Source organism: Hylobates moloch, unplaced genomic scaffold (assembly GCF_009828535.3).
Source record: "Hylobates moloch isolate HMO894 unplaced genomic scaffold, HMol_V3 SCAFFOLD_10, whole genome shotgun sequence".
Lineage (NCBI taxonomy): Eukaryota > Metazoa > Chordata > Mammalia > Primates > Hylobatidae > Hylobates > Hylobates moloch.
In genome coordinates, this window is record NW_026652285.1 from 65,794,122 (window position 1) to 65,815,534 (window position 21,413).

The window sequence follows — 21,413 nt, forward strand, 5'->3', positions numbered from 1 at the left end:
TTCAGCCGCTAAGCCGAGAAGGAGTCAGTCAGAGAGCCTTGGGCCAGAGTTCCAGGGGCTCCGGGAGTGGCTGCCAGGTGAGTTGAACAGTCCGATTTCCAGTGGGGTCCCGCACAGATGGGACGTGGCTTAGGAGGAATCCTGGGCTGCAGGCATTCATTGGCCTGGTGGTCAGATTTCTGGCACTTGTAGCAAGCTCCTGGGGAAGGAGGTTCTGGAGGAACACCTGGCTGCTGCGGTTCAGGCGTTTGGAAGTTCTTGTGTGCTGGAGATGTGGCTGGGGTTTGTCTCACAGTGGAGGCAAGGAATTGCAACTTTTTTATATTATTGTACACCTTGAAGGCGAGGTTAATTAAATCCTGTTGTGGGGTCTGAGGGCCAGATTCTAATTTTTGGAGTTTTATTTAATGTTGGGAGCAGATTGGGTAATAAAATGTATATTGAGAATAAGACGGCCTTTTGACCTTTTAGGGTCTAGGGTTGTAAAGTGTCTCAGGGTTGCTGCCAAACAAACCATGAACTGGGCTGGATTTTTATATTTGATGAAAAAGAGCCTACATATGTCTATGTATTTATGTGTTGTGTACACAATATTTCACTACTACAAATATATAAAAGAGTACTCGTTAATTGGCTTAAAAAATAAAAGTGCTGAAGTCAGATAGTAAAAAAGGAAAAGACTAGTCAAATGCTTTTTCAAGTTTATGTAACTTAATTAAAATATTTAATAAGTAAGCTAGCTTTAAAATTATTGGCAAAATAATATAAGAAATGTCTTAAGAATTGCCAGCATACATTTTTGTCTGCATTTATTAATCAAGCAATTTCATACTTATCCTTGCCAAATACTATAAGGTGTCAAAATTTGGCACAGGGGTTACAAAACTATAAACCCAGCCCAAGACAGAATGGTCTTTGCTTGTGTAATCCTTAATAAATAAGACATTAATGTTGGCTTAATAAAAATAGCTACATCTTGGGGCCAGGTGTGGTGGCTCACGCCTGTATTCCCAGCACTTTGGGAGGCCGAGGCAGGTGGATCATGAGGTCAGGAGATTGAGACCATCCTGGCTAACATGGTGAAACTCCGTCTCTACTAAAAGTGCAAAAAATTAGCCAGACGTGGTGGTGGGACCCGTAGTGCCAGCTACTTGGGAGGCTGAGGCAGGAGAATGGTGTGAACCCAGGAGGGACCCCGCCTAGTGATGGGGCTCAAAATGAGGGGAGCAGGGGGTAGGAAAGACCTGGAGGGGGCAGAGCCTGGCAAGGAGGCTGGACCGGAGCATCCATTGTTTGTCTCTCAAGAGATCATGCAGGCTGCAGTGAGGAGACTGGATGGAAGGGGGTTTGGGGAGATTTCAGCTAAAACATCTACTCGGCTGTTCACAGCCCACATTTGGGAAATGAAAGGACGAGGATGAGTCTGAGTCCTAGACTGAGAATGAATCGGGTGACTGGTCATGCCAGCCTCAGAAACTGGGACATGTGGGAAGACCTTAAGAAGCTTGGGAGTGACATCATCTTACAACATGGAGCATCTTCAAGATGACTTTGAGGGTCTCCATGGAGAGGGGGAGAGGCAGTTGGATTTACGGGTCTGGCAGCTCACAGAACCTTGAGCTGATGATCAAATTTGGAGGCCTTGGGCTCAAAAGGATCAACTGTTAGGAACTGCTGTTGCTTCAGAGCTCTCCTGCCCCAGCACACACAGCCTCACTGGGAGTCAGAACCAGCTGGCTGCGGCTCTGATCCCTGCATCCCAGGACCCTTGTCTCTGCTGTCTACCTCAGTGAGAAACGAACGATTCTTCACAGAGTTGCATGGGACAATATTGCCTCCCCATCCAGCCTGGCCTCAGGCAGCCTTCGACCCCCAGTGTCCTCTCAAGGTGAGGGACTCTTCTCCACATCTCTGCAGGACTGCATGAGCCACCACCAGCACAATGATGCCTGTGGCATGTGGGCCTTCTGCCCCCTCTCAAGGGCAAGTCTAATAAAGCCACGTTCAGGGACCACAACCACGATGTGTACAGAGTGGTCACCATTGCTGAACTCCCTTAAGCACCTGGAAGGCAGGCATCCCAGCCCAGGCTTAATTGCATTCTCTAATGAATGAAGACAGGATTCTGGGTTTTGTTGTTGTTGTTGTTGTTGTTGTTTTTGAGACATAGTCTTGCTCTGTTGCCCAGGCTGGAGTGCAATGGTGCGATCTCTGCTCACTGCAACATCTGCCTCCTGGGTTCAAACTATTCTTCTGCCTTAGCCTCCCGAGTAGCTGGGATTATAGGCGCCCACCACCACACCTGGCTAGTTTTTGGTATTTTTATTAGAGATCGGGTTTCACCTTGTTGGCCAGGCTGGTCTCGAACTCCTGACCTCAGGTGATCCACTCACCTTGGCCTCCAAAAGTGCTGGGATTACAGGTGTGCGCCACCATGCCCAGCCATGTTGTTGTTTTTTTAGGGACAGGGTCTCACTTTGTCACCCAGGCTGGAGTCCTGTGGTGCAATCATAGCCCAGCACGATACCTGGCTAATTTTTAAATGTTTTTTAGAGACAGGGCCCTACTATGTTGCCCAGACTGGTCTTGAACACCTGGCCTCAGGCAATCCTCCCACCTTGGCCTCCCAAATGTTGGAATTACAGGTGTGAGCCACCACACCCGGCCTATTTACTTATATGCATTTAAAAACTTACAGCATGGTTTACTGCTGCCATTCTCACCATGTGATGTGCCTGCTTCCCCTTTGCCTTCCATCATGATTGGAGGCTTCCTGAGGCCTCCCAAGAAGCAGACACCACTATGCTTCCTATACAGCCTGCAGAACTGTGAGTCAGTTAAATATCTTTTCTTATAAATTACCCAGACTCAAGTATTTCTTCATAGCAATGCAAGAAGGGCCTAACACAGGGCTATTTCTATTCTTTTTGAGTCAAGTTAGACTTTTATTTCATTTAACCTACAACTTTTATGCTAATGCAGATGAAGTAAGAATTATGTAGGTTTCTTATCTGTTTCACTTCTAGGACCACCATGATCAACTAACAAAGGCCATAGGTTTGTGGAATCACAGTTTTGACTGCTGTTTGCCTCTGCTGTTCCTTATGGTAACTATGCCCATCTTGCCTTTGGTGGTTGAGTCATCCACTTGGCCTCTATCACCCTGGAATCCAATGACTCCTATTGCACATAGTTTTCCCAATTCAGTTACCATATCTCTTATGTAAGTTCTGGCCTATATAGAAGAGCTATCACAGAACTCTTCAAGAATGCTGGGGATCTCTGCACATGTTTTTTCTTCTTTTTTTATTTTAGAGACAGAGTCTTGCTCTGTTGCCGAGGCTGGAGTGCAGTGGTGCAATCATAGCTCACTGTAATTTGGAACTCCTGGGCTCAAGCCATCCTCCCACCTCAGCCTCCCAAGTAGCTGGGACTACAGGCACATGCCATCACACCCGGCTACTTTTTTTTAGAGATGGGGTCTCACTATGCTGCCCAGGCTGGTCTCAAAGTCCTGACCTCAAGCAGTCCTCCCACCTTGGCCTCCAGAAGCACTGGGATTACAGGCAGGAGCCTCCACACCTGGCCACCAATTTATTTCTCACAGTCATGAAAGGTGTGTCTTTTGGACTCTTTCAGGGTGGGAGAGTAGTTCTTAGTTGACATATCTATTCTAACATTCCAGTCTCCCTAAGCCTTTTTATACTTTTTTTCTATTTTTAACCTTTGTGGGTACATGGTATGTGTATATGTTTATGGGGCACATGAGATATTTTGATTCAGGCATGCAATGTGTAATAGTCATATAAGGGTAAATGAGGTATCCACAACCTTAAGCATTTATTCTTTGTATTACAAACACTCCAGTTATACTTTTTTAGTTATTTTATTATTATTATTATTTTGAGACAGAGTTTTACTCTCGTTCCTCAGGCTGTAGTGCAATGGCACGATCTCAGCTTGCTGCAACCTCTGCCTCCCGGGTTGAAGTAATTCTCCTGCCTCAGCCTCTTGAGTAGTTGGGATTACTGGTCCCCACCACCACGCCTGGCTAATTTTTTTGTATTTTTAGTAGAGGCAGGGTTTCACCTCATTGGCCAGGCTGGTCTCGCACTCCTGACCTCAGGAGATCAATCTGTCTCACCCTCTCAAAGTGCTGGGATTACAGGTGTGAGCCACCATGCCTGGCCTCTTTTAGTTATTTTAAAATATACAAGTTATCATTGATTGTAATCACCCTGTTGTGCTATCAAATACTAGATCTTATTCATTCTACCTAACTGTAGTTTTGTACCCAGTAACCATCCCTACTTCCCCTTCCCAACAGTACCCTCCCAACCTCTGTAATCGTCATTCTACTCTCTATCTTCGTGAATTCAATTGTTTTAAGTTTTAGTGCTCATAAGTAAGTGAGAACATGGGAAGTTTGTTTTCTTTGCCTGGCTTATTTCACTTAACATAATGACCCCCCAGACTCCAGCCATGTTGTTGCAAATGACAGGATCTCATGTTTTGTGGCTGAACTGCCCTCCATTGTGTATATGTACCACATTTTCTTTATCCATTCATCTGTTGATGGAGACAGGTTGCTTCCAAATCTTGCCTATTGTGAACAGTGCTGCAATAAACATGGAGTGCAGATATCCCTTTAATATACTGACTTCCTTCATTTTGGGTATATCTCTAGCAGCAGGACTGCTGAATCATATGATACCTCTATTGTTAGTTTTTTGAGGAACCTCCAATTGTATTAATTTACATGACCATCAACAGCATACAAACATTCCCTTTTCTCCACATCATCACCAGAATTTGCTGTTGCCTTTTGGATAAGTCATTTTAACTTGAGTGAGATGATATCTCATTGTGGTTTTGATGTGCACTTCTCTGATGATCAGTGCTGGTGAGTAGCTTTTCGTATACCTGATTGCCTTTGGTATGTCTTGTTTTGAGAAATGTCTATTCAGATGTATTGTTCATTTTTTATTCTGATTATTAGATTTTTTCCCATAGAGTTGCTTGAGCTCCTTATCTATTCTGGTTATTAACTGCTTATCTGATGAGTAGTTTGCAAATATTTTATCCCATTCTGTGGGTTATCTCTTCACTTTGTTGATTGTTTCCTTTGCTATACAGAAGCTTTTTAGCTCGATGTGATCCCATTTTTCCATGTTTGCTTTGGTTGCCTGTGCTTGTTCGTACCTAAGCCTTTGAATCCCTTCCTCTACATTTGATCAAGGCAGATCTGTCATTTCTAACTTGCTCACTGTGCCCCGCCTTTCAGCCCTTGTCCTGTGGGTTTCCTACTTTTGTTCTTTTATCAACATTTTAGGGGTTTGGGGAGGAACAGAGATGAACATATATGCTCCATCCACCATGTTTAAAAGAGACATCTGTCTGTGCCAGTTGTAGTTCCCAAAGGCAAGATATGAAGTCACTTCTGAGAAGGCTGATCTGCAGGGGTGCACGGACCAGACTTGGAGGATTCTTCTCTTTCTCTCACTCCTTATCTCACACCCATCATTACTAATCCTATCAGTTCTGCTTTCAGAACATGACCAGACTCTGGGCACTTTTCCTCTCCATTGCTCCCACCCTAGCCCAGGCCATCTGGATTCGTCTCTCACCAGGATTTCTGCAGTTGCCTCTGACACCACCTTCTTGCTTTGCCTTCATTGGTCTATTCTCAGCACATCAACCAGAGAGATTTCTCTTAAAAATCAGATCATGTGACTGCTCAACTGAAACCCTCCAATGGCTTCAAATTTCACTCAGAAATGTATTTCAGGTCCTTACCATGAGCTGTAGGGTCAACACAATCCACACCCACTACCTCCTAACACTGGCTTCCTGCTTTTCTCAGCCTCAGCCATCCCAGCCTCCTTTCTGCTTCTCACATGCACTAAGCACATGCCAACCCCAGGATCTTTGCACTTGCTACTGTTTCCCCAGACACTCCCATGGCCATTTCATCACTTGCTTCAGTGTTCAGCTGAAATGTCATCTTCTCAGAGAGGCCTCCCCTGCTTGTGTATCCACTTGTGGCCTTAGCACACTCATCATGGTTCTTGATTTCTAAGCACCTTCTTTTGACCTCAGCCCTACTACAACGAACAATTAGTTCTGTTTGTTGGTTTTCTCACTTCTACTTTGGACCCAGGAAGACTTCCAGGCTAGCACCTCTCAAACTGAAATGTGTATATAAACCAGAAAGACTTAGAGCAGCACTTCTCACAGTATAATGTGCAAATTGCTTGGGGCTCTCATTAATTTCAGATTCTGATTCCACAGGTTGAGGACATGGCCTGCAATTCTGCCTCTTTGACATGTGCCCAGGAGGTGCAGATGCTGCTGACCCCGGCTGTTACAGGCTGATTTGTGTTCCCCAACATTTATATGTTGGAGCCTGGCCAGCCAATACCTCAAAAGGTAGCTGTATTTGGAGATAGGGACTTAGAAGAAGAAGTAATTAAGTTAGGCCGGGCGCGGTGGCTCACGCTTGTAATCCCAGCACAGTCACAAGGTCAGAGTCGAGACCAGTGAACCCCGTCCTATAAAAAACAAAAAAATTAGCCGGGGTGGTGGGGGGCCTGTAGTCCAAAAAGGAAGTAATTAAGTTAAAATGGGATCATTAGGATAGGCCCCGATGCAATACAATAGGTGTCCCTATACGAACAGGAAATTTAGACACAGAGTCACACAGAGGGAAGACCATGTGAAGACACCTCAGAAGAAGCCAAACCTTCCAACACCTTAGTCTCAGACTTCCAGCCTCCAAAATTGTGAGAAAATTAATTTCTGTCATTTCACTCAGATTGCGGTACTTTGTTATGTCAAACCTAGCAAACCAATACTAATTTTGGTACTGAGAAGTGCAGTGCTGCTGTAACAAATACCTGAAAATGCGGAAGTCACTTTTGAACTGGGCAATGGGCAGAGGAAAGAAGAGTTTTGAGGCACCTGATAGAAAAGCCTAGATTGCCTTGATAAGATTATTGGTAGAAATATGGACATTAAGGGTCATTCTGGTGAAAGATCATAAAGAAAAAAGGAGAGTTGGGCTGGGCACAGTGGGTCACACCTGTAATCCCAGCACTTTGGGAGGCTGAAGTGGGTGGATCACAAGGTTAGGAGTTCGAGACCAGCCTGAACAACATGGTGAAACCCCGTCTCTACTAAAAATTTAAAAATTAGCCAGGTGTGGTGGCACACACCTGTAGTCCCAGCTACTCAGGAGGCTAAGGCAGGAGAATCACTTGAACTCAGGAGGCAGAGGTTGCAGTGAGCCAAGATCACGTCACTGCACTCCAGCCTGGATGACAGAGCGAGACTCTGTCTCAAAAACAAATAAATAAATTAAATTAAATATCCTATCCTAATGATCCCATTTTACTTATCCCATACACATTTATCACAATAACAAGCACACTCTGAACACAGGCAAACACTGACAACACATACTCATACTTGCATATACATAATTTTCAAATGACCATAAACATTCTTACCACAAACAAAATTAGTTATTGGAGTAATTGATACTCTGATCATACATACGCTCAAACCACCCACAGACTGCACTTTATCTGAGAGCCCATATTGACCATAGACCCTCTAAACACACATACACATTAACCAAACATACCAACACACAAATTACAAAATGGCCATGCACCCTGTGGCCACACAAAATTGCTGAACACAAACACACACATTCACACAGAAACTACGGCTGTGCATGTGTGCTTTAATTATGGTCATTCCACACGCCAGCATCGACATGGATGCCAAGAGTTGGAAGGGGGAGACATAGCACAGGGACAGAATGTGGGGGCCAGTTAGGCTACTCTTCCATCAAGCAAATCTGATACCTACAAAGCTCATTGCTACATTTACTTAAAATACAAGAAACAGGAAAGGCCAAGAGGGTATATAATAGTATTTTTAAGTGTCTTACGCAAACCCATCACCAAAAATCAAAATGTAAAAGACAATGATATTTTAATAGGCTTTGAGGAGAATGCATTAAAGACTCAGTGTAGTTCTAAACAGTGAAAGGCAACATATTCTGGCTGGAAGAATACTCACTATTGCTATTGAAATTCTAGGCAAAATATTCATTGGTTTAAAACAGTTCAGGGTAAAATATTTCATTTTCATTGAGTAGCTTGCATTGGACAGCAATAAAGAAAGCTGGACAAAATATAGACACACACACACACACACACACACACATACACACACACACATACACATAACTGAAGGACTAGAGATCTCAATCTCATGCAATCAGAGCTTGAGGGGCTACAATCCCTGAGAAAACGGAAGGAAGCACAAGAATGAAGCAACAAGTTCACATGGGCTTTTCCCCTAAGGACTTTACACATTTGCACAGCGAGAGCAGAGAATCCAAGCAGAAAAAGGTAGGTTCTCTGAGTTAAGGAAAAATATACAAAAACTCAGTTTAAACAAATGACTATGACTTCTTCTAATCAGATGTAGTAAATGTACAACAACAATCCATTTAATAAGCACTGTATGTTTTAAAACACCAAAGGAATGTGGAGGCAAACAGGACTAGATCACAGAAGATGTGAGTGAGAGAGAGAGAGAGAAAGAGAGAGGGAGAGAGAGATAGAGTGTGTGTGTGTGTGTGTGTGTGTGTGTGCATGTGTTAAAGGAACTGGCTGGCCCAAATGTGGAGGTTGGCAAGTCCCAAATCTACAAGGAAGTCTGGCAGGCTGGAGACCTAGAAAAGAGTTGCCATTCAAGTCTGAATGGACTTTTCTAGCAGAATTGCCTCTTCTTCATTGGAAGTCAGTATTTTTCTTAAAGACTTCCAATGATTGGATGAGACCCACTGACATTATGAAGGGCAATCTGTTTTACTCAAAGTCTACTGACGTAAATGTTAATCCTATCCAAAATATACCTTCACAGAAATATCTAGAATAGTGTTTGACCAAATATCTGAGTACTGTGACTACTCAAGTTAACACATAAAATTATAGTGTTGTTCAAGTTTTTTATTTTCTTATTTCTCTTGCATCTGGTTGTTCTATTCATTATTGAAAGAGGGATATTGAAGTCTCTTACTATTAATATGGAACTATTTCTCCCTCTATTCTGTCAATGTTTGCTTCATAGATTTAGGAATTCTGGTGTTTGGTGCACATGTGTTTATAATTGTTATTACTTGGTAAATTGACACTTTAATCAATATATAATATGATTTTTGTGTCTTGTAACCATTTTTGATTTAAAGTCTATTTTGTCTCATATTAATATAGCCACCTCTGCTCTTTTTTTTTGGTTACTATTTGCACGAGGTATCTTTTTGCATCCTTTCACTTTCAATGTAGGTGTGTCCTTAGATCTGAAGTGCTTCTCTTGTAGACTGAATCTATTTGGATCACATATTTTTATCCATTCTGCCATTCTGTAACTTTTGATTGGGTAGTTTAATTCATTTACATTTATTTTTATTTTTTATTATTTATTAATTTATTCTGAGACAGAGTCTTGCTCTGTCACCTAGGCTGGAGTGCAATGGCACAATCTCTTAGTTATGTACATGTCATCTCCAGAATTTTTTGTTCATTTTTACAATTTTTCTCTTTGTTGATATCCTTACTTTTAATATATCATTTTCTTATTTCTTTTAGTTCTATTCCCATGTTGTCATTTAGCTCTTTCAGCATATTTAAGACAAGTTTTTCAAAGTCTTTGTTTAATAAGTCTGGTGCTTGTGTTTTCTCATGTATGAAGATCCACAGAAACAACTTTCGATACTTTCAGTTGTTGCTTCTAGTATTTACCTCTGTTTCCAAATAATTTGTTATCTTGCTAGATTGACTTATTTATTGTATACATTATCTATTGACACCTGTTGAGTATTTGAGGTTTAATTTCTCTTTCTTTATGCTCATGTTTACTTCCTCCTCCTCTCATGTTTTCAATGTAATTCTATTATAATTGGAGTTTTAAATGGTAGTTCATGTTTACATTATCATGATTATGTAAATACTGTTTGTTGCTGAACACAGAATTCTCATGGAGGAGCTTCAGTCGATGTCCCTCTTCCCCATGGGGGAAAGGTTTTTGTTTCTGTTACTTATACTTTTAAGTGCATCATTTGTTTAACCTTTGACGTGAAGTTGTAATACCTTACCAGTTTCCTCATAATGATGAAATAAATAAAATCTGTAGATTATGTTCATTTTATACCTGTATGAGAGTCATGATTTTATCCTGTTTTGAAAATAGTTCTTTTACAGGTGCCCCTGGCTGATTAGAACATCATATCCAAAGAAATGTGGAACACAAAAGCACAAATACATTTTTAAAAGATTTTGTGTCACAGGCATTTAAAAATTAAAAATATATATAATACACAGTTTACCATTTTAACTATTTTGGGTGACATTAAGTGCATTTATATTGTGTAACTATCACTACTGTCCATCTCCAAAAGTTTTTTATTATCTCAAAGTGAAATTCTCTACCCTGTGCTCACTTCAGCAGCACATATACTAAAATTGAAATGATACAGAGAAGATTAGCATGGCCCCTGTGCAAGGATGAAATTCTCTACCTATTAAATAGGTAACTCCTCATTATTTCTTCCCTAAGCCTCCAGTAACCACTGTTCTACTTTATGTCTCTACAAATCATTATCATGTTACCTATGGGTTTTTCATATATAATCTTTATTATGTTGAGGTACCTTCCTTCTTTTCCTAGTTTGCTGAATTTTTTAATCATAAAAGGATGTTGAATTTTGTCAAATGCTTTTCTGCATCATTTGAGATAATTATGGTTGTTTTCCCCCTTCATTCTATTAATGTGGTGTACTGATCAATTTTTGTATGTTGAACCATCCTTGCATTACAAGAATAAACCTCACTTGGTCACGGTGTATAATATCCTAGTTTTAATGTTACTAAATTCAATTTGCTAGTATTTTTGAGGATTTTTGTATTAATATTCTTAAGGTATATTGTTCTGTAGTTTTCTTTTCTTGTAGTGTCTTTGCCTAGTTTTGGTGTCGGGATAATGCTGGCCTCACAGAATAATTTAGAAAGTGTTTTTTCTGATTTAACTTTTTGGAAGTGTTTGAGAAGGATTTATAGTGGTTCTTCTTAAATATTTGGTAGAATTTACCTGTGAAGCCATCAGGTGCAGGGATTTTCTTTGTTGGGAGTTTTTGTTATTATTATTAGTTACATGTCTATTCAGTTTTTCTACTTCATGGTTCACTCTTGGTAGGTTTCTGTTTCTAAGAATTAGTCCATTTCATCTGGATCATCTAACTTCTTGGTGTACAGTTGTTCATAGTACTCACTTAAAGTCATTTTCATCTGTAGAATCTGTAGCAATGTCCTCACTTTCATTTCTGACTTCAGTAATTTGAGTCTTCTTTTTCTTGTCAGGCTAATCTAAGGTTTGTCAATTTTGTTGATCTTTTCAAAGAAACTACTTTGGATTTCATTTATTTTCTCTATTTTTTTCTATTCCTTAATTATCTTTGCTCTAATCTTTATCATTTCCTCTTTCTGCTAGCTTTGAGTTTAGCTGGTGCTTTTCTGCTTCCTTAAATTGTAAAGTTAAGTTGTTGATTTGAGATTCGCCTTATTAAATACATGTTTACAGCTATAAATTTCCCTTTTATCTCTTTTACTGCATCTCATAAGTTTCTGAATGTTGTGTTATCATTTTAATTCATCTCTAAGTTTTTTCTAATTTCCCCTGTGATTTCTTTTTTGACTCATTGGTCACTTAAAAGTGTGTTTAATTTCCACCTATTTGTAAATTTACCAGTTTTCTTCTGTTATTAATTTCTAACTTCATCCTGTTGTGATCAGAGAAGATAATTTGTATGCTGTATATCTTTTTGTATCTATTGAGACTGTTTTGTGGCCTAACATATGGTTTATCTTTGTGAATGTCCCATGTGCACTTGAGAAAAATAGATTCTCTTGTTTTTTGGAGTATTCTGCATATGTCTGTTAGATCTAGTTGGTTTATTGTCTAGTTGGTATTGAAGTCCTCTATTTACTGACATCTTCTGTCTGGCTGTCCTATTCATTTTTAAAAGTGGAGTATTGAAGTCTCCAACTATTATTGTAGAACTGTCTATTTCATCCTAAAAATTTTTGCTTCATATATTTTAATGGTCTGTTATTAGATGTATAATTGTTTATAGTTGCTATATATTTTTGGTAAGTTGACTCCTTTGTCAATATATAATGTCCTTTTTGTCTTTTGTAACAGTTTTTGAGTTAAAGTCATTATCATTTGATGTTAGTATAGGTCCTCTTTTGGTTACTATTTGCACGAAATATCTTCTTCCATCCTTTCACCTTCAACTGTTTATGTCATTGAATCTAATAAGTCTTCTTTTAGACAGCATATAGATGATCGTGTTTTTAAAATTCATTCTGCAAATCTCTGTCTTTAGATTGGAGAGTTTAATCCATTTATATTTGAAGTAATTACTGATATGAAAGGACTTCTGCTATTTTGCTTTTTTTTTTCTATAGGCTCGTAGCTTTCTTGTTCCTTATTTCTTGCTTTACTGCTTTCTTTTGGTTTAGTTGACTTTTTTGTAGTGAAACAGTTTAATTCTCTTTATATTGCCTTTTGTGTATGTTCTATATCTATTTTCTTTGTGGAGTTGCCATGGGGATTGCATTTAACAGCCTAAAGTTATAACACTCTATTTGAATTTTTACCAGCTTCACTTCAATAGCATACAAAATGTCTGCTTCCATGCAGCTCTGTCCCTACCTCTTTCACTTATTGATGTCACAAATTACATCATTTTTCTGGATTTTTAAATTTTTAAAATAGACTTAGGATGTGCAAGTGCATTTTTGTTTCATGAATATACTGATTGCATAGTGGCGAAGTCTGGGCTTTTTAGTGTAACCATCCCCTGAATAGTGCGCATTGTACCCAATAGGTAATTTCTCATCCCTCACGCCCCTCCCATCCCACCTTCTCACCTTTTGGAATCTCTAATGTCTAGTCTTCCACTCTCTATGTCCATGTGTACACATTGTTGAGCTCCCATGTATACCAAATATAACTTTAAACGTTTTTAAATTTTATGGTACCTTGTATGGTACCTTTGAATTTTCTTTTCTTTGTATGCTTCGTGATTTCTTTTGAAAACTATACATTTGAATGTATAATATGATAACTTTAGAAATCTGACTCTTCTTCCTCCAGAGGTTTGCTTTTTTTTTTTTAACGAAAATTGTTGTAGGATGTCTCTGTGCTGGGAATCAGACCTAGTTATAAACTTCAGGTTTTCTCAGGTCTTTTTTTAAGCCCATATCTTTCCCAGGGCATGTGTGGTGCCTTCCTACACTCCCCCATATATGTGGTTGCTTTGGAATGTCCTAATTCTTAAATGTCAGCCAAGTCTTCCCCTGGGAGCTGCAACCCTTCAAATAGATTCCAGAGTTTCAAAATAATTACATCAGGCCAGGCGCGGTGTCTCACGCCTGTAATCCCAGCACTTTGGGAGGCCGATTCAGGCAGATCACCTGAGGTCAGGGGTTCGAGACCAGCCTGACCAACATGGTGAAACCCCATCTCTACTAAAAATACAAAATTAGCTGGACGTAGTGGTACATACCTGTAATCCCAGCTACTTGGGAAGCTGAGGCAGGAGAATTGCCTGAACCTGGGAGGCAGAGGTTGCAGTGAGCCGAGGTCATGCCATTGCACTCTAGCCTGGGCAAAAAGAGTGAAACTCTGTCTCAAAACACACACACACACACACACACACACACACACACACACACACACACACGCAAAATAATTACACCAGATAGATTCATCCAGCACAATTATTGTTAAAGTGAAGAGAGGGATTCTTCGTGCTTCCTGTTCATCCATCTACCCTAATGACACAAACCCATGTCACAGGGTTTGAAACCTACATATATTTTATCAGATTTCATAATGATACAGTTTCTCTGAAATGTTACTTTAAAATTAATTTGTTATAGAGTATATGTGGCAAAGCCATTTAAGAAAAAAGGAAACTTTAGGTCTGTCAAATAGAGATCATCTGACCAAACTGACATGATAGTGTCACGTAAGTTCACCTTCACTGCCAGTCCAACTTAATACAATACAGGATTGAAGATGAATTCTCTGTAGGAATATTGGTGCTGCACACTTTTCGCTCACGTCCCAGAGGGTGCTAGGGGTATTGCACTGCGCTAAAATCTTTTCTCTCTTGAACCTGATGTCTTTTATAATTTCACAAATACAATGTGTCACTCTATGCTATTAATAATAAATATTTAATGTGTATCTATCATTTAAAAGGGAGATGCAAATAACCTATCCAGTGTCTTGGCTCTTACTTCGGGCTCTGGTGTCTGGAAGCATGTCACCTCTCAGAATGTGATAGCCTTATTTCACTTAGAGAATATATAATATTTTCTTTTAAAATGTATACACTTATAAACTTATAAAAGCAATATAATACAATAGAAACATTTTGAAAAGTATATATATATATATTTTGAGACGGAGTCTCGCTCTGTCGCCCAGGATGGAATGCAGTGGCACAATCTCTGCTCACTGTAACCTCCGCCTCCTGGATTCAAGCGATTCTCCTGCCCCAGCCTGATGAGTAGCTGGGACTGCAGGTATACGTCACCACACCAGGCTAATTTTTGTATTTTTAGTAGAGACAGGGTTTCACCATGTTGGTCAAGCTGGTCTTGAACCCCTGACCTCAGCTGATCTGCCTGAATCGGCCTCCCAAAGTGCTGGGATTACAGGCAGGAGCCACTGCGCCTGGCCGAAACATAATTTTTAAATAGCCAATGATTCTTCCACTGGAGCATAATCCCCTTTTCTATTTCCGTAGTTTAAAAAACACAATTGTATTCCTAATATACATTTGGTTTTATATCCTATTTTTTCACTTAACATTCTATTTTTTATTTTCCTATGAATGATGCCTGCATGCACCCATACTTTGATAATGAAGTGTTTCTTTTCCATGACATTACGTAAAGAAAGAGGCAGTTAATATTCTCAGAATGATGAAGACATGCAAAGTCTTGGCCCAGTGTTACAAAGTATTATAAAACTTTCGCTTCCAGACAAGGTAGGGTAACAGGAGCCTAACTTACCGGCATGAAACAACTGAAAAAGCAAGCTAAATATATGAAGCAACAATTCTCAAAAGACACTGGACATGGGGCAACACAGGACCATAATCTCTGAAAAACAAGAGGTGAGCCTGATGATTTCCCCAGCTTCCTGCCTGGAGACATTTACCAGGCCGCAGCACAAGGATAGCTCACATAGGGCTTGATGGTCGCCCTGAGCTAAGGAGACAAAGCTGCAAATTTAGGGAAAGCAACACAGTTAGAGTTTTTGGGATAAAATAATGGAGAACAAGGGCTGCATGGAGAGAATTCCAGTGATTTGCAGGGTTTCCTGTCAAGTCTTCAGCTGGGTTCTGATCAGTGCCTGCATAGGAGAAACTACTTTCAATTGAAGAGAGAACCACCCAAAAGAAGCACAGGAAACAATCCTTAGCGCTTACACAGGGCTGGGAATAGTTTCTGTTCCCACCAGCCAGAGTGGAAAACTTCATAACTCATGAAGCATTGGATAAAGTGCCCAGAAGTGTATTGTCACAGTAGTGAAGGGAAATTAGCTCTTGCATCAGGGTTTCTCAACTTTACTTCTGTGGGCATTTGGTGCTGGATAATTTTTTGTTGTGAAGGCTATCCTACATATTGTAGATGTTTTGCAGCAGCCCTGGCCTCTACCCACTAGATGCCAGTAGCAGCACCTCCACAACTTGTGACAACTAAAATGGTCTCCACACATTGCAGAAAGTCCCCTAAAGAAGGAAATTAGCTCCTGTTGAGAATCACTTCTCTAAACTAAAGGCTATTCTGCTGTTGCTTATTAAACTTAAAGCAGGCCTCAAAACAATTAATCTGCTCCAAGTAAATTAACTGCATCCCAGAACAAAGTTCAACCTATTCATTGGAATACAAAAATATTGAGCACCTCAAAGGTAAAAATTTACAATGTCAGTGCTCATTGTAAATGAGGTGCGGTGGCTCATGCCTGTAATCCCAGCACTTTGGGAGGCTGAGGAGGATGGATGTCCTGAAGTCAGGAGTTCAAGACCAGCCTGGCCAACATGGTGAAACCCCATCTCTACTAAAAATACAAAAATTAGCCAGGCATGGTGGTGGGCATATATAATCCCAGCTACTTGGGAAGCTGAGGCAGGAGAATTGCTTGAACCCAGGAGGCAGAGGTTGCAGTGAGCCGAGATCGCACCATTGCACTATAGCCTGGGCGAAAAGAGAGACTGTCTCAAACAAACAAACAAAATTTACAATGGCAGTCATGCAATTGGAATGGAAAGGCATGAAAAGAATCAAGAAAATGTGACCTATAGTAAGGGGAAAGTAAATCAACAAAAAGAGATTCATAAATAAGATAGAATTAGTAGGCAAGGACAGGCCAGGCATGGTGGCTCACACTTGTAATCATAGCACTTTGGGAGGCAGAGGCAGGAGGATCACTTGTGTCCAGGAGTTCAATACTGGCTTGGGCAACATAGTAAGACCCCATCTCTACAAAAAATCAAAAATTAGCCAGGCATGGTGGCATACACCTGTAGTTCCAGCTACTCAGTAGGATGAGGTAGGAAGATCACTTGAGCCTGGGAGGTCGAAGCTGCAGTGAGCCGTGATTGCACCACTGCACTCCAGGCAGGACAGCAGAGAGAGATCTTGTCTCAAAAAAATAAAGTAAAAAGTAGGCAAGAACAATAAAAAGTTATGCATTTATTCATAATATTAAATATATAATATATGACATAATATGTTCAAGAAGACAGAGGAGAGATTGAGCATGTTAAATGAAGGCATGATAGATGTAAAAACAAAAGACTCGAAAAGACTCAAATTCAAAGAGCAAGATAAAAATACAATGAAATGGAATAATAACCAATTAGATGCTGCAGAGGCAATGCACAGTGAACTTGAAGTTAGACAATAGACACTATCAAAAATGAAACACAGGCCAGGCACGGTGGCTCATGCCTGTAATCCCAGCACTTTGGGAGGCAGAGGCGGGTGGATCACCTGAGGCCAGGAGTTCGAGAACAGCCTGGCCAAAATTGTGAAACCACATCTCTACTAAAAATACAAAAATTAGCCGGGCATGGTGGCGGGTGCCTGTAATCCCAGCTACTCGGGAGGCTGAGGCAGGAGAATCGCTGAACTCAGGAGGTGGAGGTTGCAGTGAGCCGCGATCATGTCGTTACACTCCAGCCTGGGCAACAAGGGTGAAACTCCATCTCAAAAAAAAAAGAAAAAGAAAAGAAAAAAAGAAACACAGATACAAAATACTAGAATAAAAATGAACAGAACATCAGTGAGTGGTGGGACAACTTCAAGTGACCTAATATACATGTAATTGGAGTCTCTAGAGAAAGATAAGACACAATAACTAAAAACATAATAAAAACTTTTCAAATTTGATGAAAATCTAAACTGTTAGAACCAGAAAGCTCAACAAATCACAAGGACAAGAAACACAAAGAAAACTAAGCCAAGGCACGTCACAGTCAAATTGCTTGAAAAACTGACGTCAGTGACAATGGCAGCCAGAATAAATAAAGACACACTACATATGGAGGAATGAAGATAAGGAGAACATCAGGTCTTTCTGATTTTTGTGTTTTGTTTTCATCAGAAAAACACAAGCCTGAATATAATGAAGCAATACCTTAAAGTACTGAAAGAAAAAAAAAAAAACCTGTCATCCTAAAATTCTGTACCGAAAGAAAATAGCTTCCAAAAATGTAGACATAATAAAGACTTTTTAAGGCATACAAAAATGGAAAGACTAAATTAGCAGCAGATCTGCACTATAAAAAATGTGGTTTTCTACATTTTGAAATGAAGGAAATTGGTCCCAGAAGGAAATCTGGATGCACACCAAGTCATAAAGGGCAATAGAAGTGGCCAATGTGGTAGAAGATCTATGAAAGACTTCCCTCCTTTTAAAATGTTCTTTAAAAGGTACTTGATTGTTTCAAGCAAAAATAATAACAATGTGGCCAGGTGTGGTGGCTCATGCCTATAATCCCAGCATTTTGGGAGGCTGAGGTAGGCGGATCACGAGAGGTCAGGTCGAGACTAGTCTGGCCAACTTGATGAAACCCCATCTCTACTAGAAATACAAAAAGTAGCTGGGTGTGGTGCCAGGTGCCTGTACTCGGGAGGCTGAGGCGGGAGAATTGCTTGAACCCGGGAGGAGGAGGTTGCAGTGTGCCAAGATCGTGCCACTGTACTCCAGCCTGGGTGACAGAGTGAGACTCTTTCTCAAATAATAATAATAACAACAATGCACTATGAGGTCTACAACATGTAGGCGTAAAATATATGACAGCATTAGCCCAAAAGCTAGAGGATACTAAATGGAATTTCACTCTTGTAAGGCTCTTTTTTTATATGCAAAGTGGCATGATATTATTTCAAAATAGATTACTATAGATTGAAGATACATATTATAAACACTGAATCAATTTTTTTTTTTAGACGGAGTCTAGCTCTGTCGCCAGGCTGGAGTGCAGTAGCCTGATCTCGGCTCACTGTAACCTCCACCTCCCAGGTTCAAGAGATTCTCCTGCCTCAGCTTCCCAAGTAGCTGGGACTACAGGCACGTGCCACCACATACTAAAATTTTTGTATTTTTAGTAGAGATGGGGTTTCACCACATTGGCCAGGATAGTCTCGATCTCTTAACCTCGTGATCCGCCTGCCTCAGGCTTCCAAAGTGCTGGGATTACAGGCGTGAGCCACTGTGCCGGGCCTTGAGTCAACTTTTACAGAAACAAAGGAGTTGTATCTACTAAGGCAAAAAGAAGGAAAATCTAGGATCATAAAAATTGCTCAATTAATAAAAAAAATACAAGAGAAAAAAGGAAACAAATGACAGATAAACATATAGAAAACCAAGAGCCAGATGATGGATTTAAACCCAAGTATGTCAACAATCACATTAAATCTAAATGTTCTAAACATTCCAATTTTAAAAGATTATCAGACTGGAAAGATTGCAAGATCCGTCTAATTACTGCCTATAATAAATTAAAAAGGCACAGGTTAAAAGTAAAAGAAAGGAAAAAGACATGTTTAAAAAATGAAAATAAAGCTAGAATAACTACATTAATAGATTTAGTGCAAATATTGTTACCAGGACAAAAAATGGTCATTTCATAATTATAAAGGAGTCAATTAATCAAGGGAAAATAATAATTTCTAATTTTTCTATACCTAATAATGGAGCTACAAAATATAGGAAGCAAAAACTGATAGAACTGGAAGGAAAAATAGGCAAATATAAATTATACTCAGAGATTTCAACACACTTTTTTTTTTTTTTTTTTGAGACGGAGTCTCGCTCTGTCGCCCAGGCTGGAGTGCAGTGGCGCAATCTCAGCTCACTGCAAGCTCCGCCTCCCGGGTTCACGCCATTCTCCTGCCTCAGCCTCTCTGACTAGCTGGGACTACAGGCGCCCGCCACCACGCCCGGCTAATTTTTTTGTATTTTTAGTAGCGACGGGGTTTCACCGTGGTCTCGATCTCCTGACCTCGTGATCCGCCCGCCTCGGCCTCCCAAAGTGCTGGGATTACAAGCGTGAGCCACTGCGCCCGGCTAACACACTCTCTTGACAATTGATAGAACAAGTATACAGAATATCAGTAAGATTATAGAAGATTTGAACAACAATATTAACCTGATCTAATTGACATAGAACACTCAAAAATAGCAAATACAAATTATTTTCACATGCACATCGGAAATTTACCAAGATATATTCTGGGCCATTAAAAAATCCCAAAAGTATAAAATGACTTAAATTGTACAACATATGCTCCCAGACCATAAATGGAATTAAACTAGAAATCAATAACAAAAAATTACCTAGAACATCTCCTAATCTGTGAGAGCTAAATTACTTCTAAATAACTCACAGTTCAAGAAGAAATAAAAAAGGAAGTTAGTAAGTTGAACTCAATAAAAGTAAAAACACATATCCAGAAATCTATGAGATGAGCTAAAGCAGTATTCAGAAGGAAATTTATAGCACTAAACTGTCTTTATTAGAAAAAAAAGGCAAAATCAATAATCTGTTTCTACCTTATACAGCTAAAAATAAGTCAAATGCAAAGTAAGCAGAAGAAAAATAATAAACACCATAAATGAATGAAAGAGAAAAAGAAATAGAACAGAGAATATCAATGAAACCAAATCTAATTCCTTAAGACAAACAAAATGGATAAATCTCAAGTCAGACTGGTCAGAAAAAAGGAGAGACAGAAGAAACAAATTACCAGTATCAAGAATGAGAGTGGTAACGTCAGGAATGATTCCACAGATGTAAAAAGGTAACAAGGGGATACTATTTTTAAAAAACCTTTCTGCTAACAAATGGAAATTTAGATATACAAATTATTTTAAAGACACAATCTATCAGTGCTTACTCAAGAAGAAATAGATAACCTAAATACCATCATATCTGTGAAGCTATTTAAGTTAAAGAAGTTTATTCTGTAGTTAAAAATCTTGAACAAAGAAAGCTCAAGACTTATGGCTTAACTAGTGAATTCTGCCAAACATTTAAGGAAGAAATAATGCTAAATCTAACAAACTGTTCCAGAAAATTGAAGATGAAGGAATATTTCCCAATTTATCCTTTAAGATAAGCATTTCCCTGAAACCAAAACCAGGCTTTAAAAAAAGAAAAGAAAACTGCAGGTTAATGCCTCTGTGACTATAGATGCAAAAATTCTTAACAATTTTTTTTTTTTTTTTGCAAATCAAAAATTTATGACCAAGTGAGGTTTACCCCAGAAATAATATCCCAGGGTTGGTTTAATCTTTAAAAATCAATCAGTAGAATCTACCATATTAGCAAACTAAAAAACACCATACAGTAGTCTCAATTGATTCACAAAAAATAATTGATAAAATCCTACTTCCATTTCCAATTAAAAAAAAAAAAACTTGCAGCAACTAAAAATAGAAGTGAACTTCCTCAAGCTGATAAAGAACATGTACAGAAAATCTACTGCTAACATTAAACTTAATTGTGTTTGATTAAAGCTCTTTTCCTAAGTCCAAAAATAAAGCAAAGATATCTGCTTTACTCACTATTTTCAAAATTATGGTAAAGCTTATAGCCAGGACAATCAGGGAAGAAAAACAAACAAAGGCATAAGGAATAAGGAAAAAAAATGTCATTCTTTGCACAATATAATCATCTATATAGAACATGCAATGGAGCCTACAAAATCGCTTCTAGGCTGTGCACAGTGGCTCATGCCTGTAATCCC

At 39.4% G+C, this 21,413-nt stretch overlaps 1 protein-coding gene and 1 pseudogene across 1 annotated transcript in view; one reads left to right on the top strand and one right to left on the bottom strand.

Moving 5' to 3' along the window:
- Positions 1–21,413, bottom strand: part of FAM120A2 (Putative uncharacterized protein C9orf129 homolog) — a 64,533-nt gene that overhangs the window by 31,976 nt on the left and 11,144 nt on the right. The gene's annotated exons all lie outside the window — the stretch shown is intronic.
- On the top strand, positions 10,509–10,621 carry LOC116475960 (U6 spliceosomal RNA; annotated as a pseudogene).